The 3,234-nt window shown below is 46.5% G+C and overlaps 1 pseudogene across 1 annotated transcript; it reads right to left on the bottom strand.

Annotated features, from left to right (window-relative positions):
- Positions 1 to 231: 231 nt before the first annotated feature.
- On the bottom strand, positions 232 to 1,432 carry LOC108515688 (glyceraldehyde-3-phosphate dehydrogenase pseudogene; annotated as a pseudogene). Its single transcript, XR_001881594.1, has one exon. The product of XR_001881594.1 is annotated as a glyceraldehyde-3-phosphate dehydrogenase pseudogene (transcript).
- Positions 1,433 to 3,234: the final 1,802 nt, after the last annotated feature.

Below are 3,234 nucleotides of genomic sequence, written 5' to 3'. Positions count from 1 at the left end.
TTCTTACCACACGACATGCTTGCTCCCATTTTGCTTTCCACTATGAGTAAAAGCCCCCTGAGACCTCCCCAGAAGCCAAGCAGATGCTGGCACCATGCTTGTGCAGCCTGCAGAACTGTGAGGCAATTAAACTTATTTTCTTTATAAATTACCCAATCTCAAGTATTTCTTTTTTCTTTTCTTTTCTTTTCTTTTCTTTTCTTTTCTTTTCTTTTCTTTTCTTTTGGCTGAGCACAGGGGACTTTACTGATGGTACATGACAAGGTTGGGCTCCCTAGTCCCCTCCCTCTTCAAGTGGTCTGCATGGAAACTGTGAGGAGGGGAGATTCAGTGTGGTGGGGGACTGAGTGTGGCAGGGACTCCCCAGCAGTGAGGGTCTCTCTCTTCCTCTTGTGCTCTCGCTGGGGCTGGTGGTCCAGGGGTCTTACTCCTTGCAGGCCATGTGGGCCATGAGGTCCACCACCCTGTTGCTGTAGCCAAATTCATTGTCATACCAGGAAATGAGCTTGGCAAAGTGTTCGTTGAGGGCAATGCCAGCCCCAGCATCAAAGGTTGAAGAGTGGGTGTCACTGTTGAAGTCGGAGGAGACCACCTGGTGCTCAGTTTAGCCTAGGATGCCCTTGAGGGGGCCCTCCGACACCTGCTTCACCACCTTCTTGATGTCATCATATTTGGCAGGTTTTCCAGACGGCAGGTCAGGTCCACCTCTGACACGTTGGCAGTGGGGACATGGAAGGCCATGCCAGTGAGCTTCCCATTCAGCTCAGGGATGACCTTTCCCACAGCCTTGGCAGCATCAGTAGAGGCAGGAACGATGTTCTGGAGAGCCCCGGGGCTATCACGCCACAGTTTCCCGGAGGGGCCATCCACAGTCTTCTGGGTGGCAGTGATGATGTGAACTGTGGTCATGAGTCCTTCCACGATACCAAAGTTGTCCTGGATGACCTTGACCAGGGGCGCTAAGCAGTTGGTGGTGCAGGAGGCATTGCTGACGATCTTGAGGCTGTTGTCATACTTCTCATGGTTCATGCCCATCACGAACATGGGGGCATCAGCAGAGGGGGCAGAGATGATGACCCTTTCGGCTTCCCCCTGCAAGTGAACCCTAGCCTTCTCCATGGTGGTAAAGATGCCAGTAGACTCCACAACATACTCAGTGCCAGCATCACCACACTTGATTTTGGAGGGATCTCGCTCCTAGAAGATGGTGATGGGATTTCCATTTAATGACAAGCTTCCCATTCTCAGCCTTGATGGTGCCATGGAATTTGCCATGGGTGGAATCATACTGGAACATGTAGACTATGTAGTTGAGGTCAATGAAGGGGTCATTGATGGCAACAATATCCACTTTACCAGAGTTAAACGCAGCCCTGCTGACCAGGCACCCAATATGACCAAATCCATTGACTCCGACCTTCACTTTCCCCATGGTGTCTCAGAGATGCGGCTGGCAATGCAAGAGAAGATGCAGCTGTCTGTTGAACAGGAGGAGCAGAAAGCCAGGTATTTCTTTACAGCAATGCAAGAATGACACAATACAATGGCCACTTAACTAATCTCTAAGAAGATTTAGGCTTTTGCTACAGCTCTTGTCTACTTCTGAGCCCTCACCAGAAATGACCTTTATGCTCCATTTACGGCAACCTAGGCTTTTTCTAGTCTGCTCTTTTAAATTCTTCCAGCCTCTAACCATTACCCAATTTCAAGGTGCTTCCACATTTTAAGTATTTGTTATAACAATTGCCCCACTTCTCAGTACCAATTTTCTGTCTTAGTTCATTCTATGCTGCTATAACAGAATACCACAGACTGGGTAATTTTTAGTTAACAGAATTTATTTGGGTCATGGCTCTGGAGTCTGGGAAGTCCAAGACTGAAGGGCCACATCACATCTGATGAAGGCCTTTTCGCTTTATCATAGCATAGCAGAAGACATCACAGAGGAGAGACAGAGCAAGAGAGGAGGACAAACTCATCCTTTATAAGAACTCCACTCCCACAATAATGAACCCACTCCCACATTAATCCATTCATGAGGGCAAAGCCCTCATGACCTAATCGCCTCTTAAACTGAAGGCCCCACCTAAACAATGTTCCACTGGGGATTAACTTTCCAACACATGAATTTTAGGGGACACATTTAAACCAGGGCCACAAGAATACTGGGGAGCATAAACTAGGGCTAACTTTATACCCAGGGAGTCTAGGACCTGGAAAAGAAAATTTCATGACACAAACTATTGTTGCTTGCCTCGGCAGCTGATGCCTCAGTTTGCAGTGACACTAGAGGGTTCTGCAGGCTTCTACTTCAGTTTGGAAGGAAGAAAAGGGAGACAAATCTTTCAACTTTAATGTGAATTTCAAAGATGCACAAGGTATTGTCTATTGACACTCCACAACATTCCCACTCTTATACTCTTCCCTGGATTTCAGAGGCTGGAGGCCTTGAGAAAATATTTCTCAGACTCCCTTGCGAATGCAATCTCTGAATAAAATTTGGAAGAGAGAAGGGAGCTAGAAGCCGTACTTTTCCTCTAGCAGGAAGAGCAGATGTGAGTTTTCACAGCACCCTGTTAAGCTCCTTTCTAAGCTAATCATGCTGGGGCCAATGGGATACTCATGCTATCAGCAATGGCTTTCTGCAGTTTTCTGACCTCTGGGTGGCAGAAACAATTTCCTGACCACGGTGATCCTGAAAGCTAGTTGTAAACCCTGAGCTATACTCATCCATATTCTTTCTCACTTCCAGGAATGATGATGCCCAGAGCGCCTTGGATGCCATTTTGAAGAGGGCAGAGATGACAACAGGCTGGGTCTACATGAAGGGGCACTGCCTGTCAATATGGAATACCCACGGTTGATTCTTGTGTGAGCAAGAAAGAGATTGTATCTGAGCCATTAAATTTTGGGTCTACAATGGAACAGAACAGAGTCCTCAGAAATAATACCACACATCTACAGCCATCTGATCTTTGACAAACCTGAGAGAAACAAGAAATGGGGGAAGGATTCCCTATTTAATAAATGGTGCTGGGAAAATTGGCTAGCCATAAGTAGAAAGCTGAAACTGGATCCTTTCCTTACTCCTTATACGAAAATTAATTCAAGATGGATTAGAGACTTAAATGTTAGACCTAATACCATAAAAACCCTAGAAGAAAACCTAGGTAGTACCATTCAGGACATAGGCATGGGCAAGGACTTCATGTCTAAAACACCAAAAGCAANGGT

The sequence above is a fragment of the Rhinopithecus bieti genome, unplaced genomic scaffold (assembly GCF_001698545.2).
Source record: "Rhinopithecus bieti isolate Rb0 unplaced genomic scaffold, ASM169854v2 scaffold_35387, whole genome shotgun sequence".
In the NCBI taxonomy this organism is placed as follows: Eukaryota; Metazoa; Chordata; class Mammalia; order Primates; family Cercopithecidae; genus Rhinopithecus; species Rhinopithecus bieti.
The sequence above is the reverse complement of the archived record's forward strand: the minus strand, read 5'-3'. Positions and strand labels throughout refer to the sequence as shown.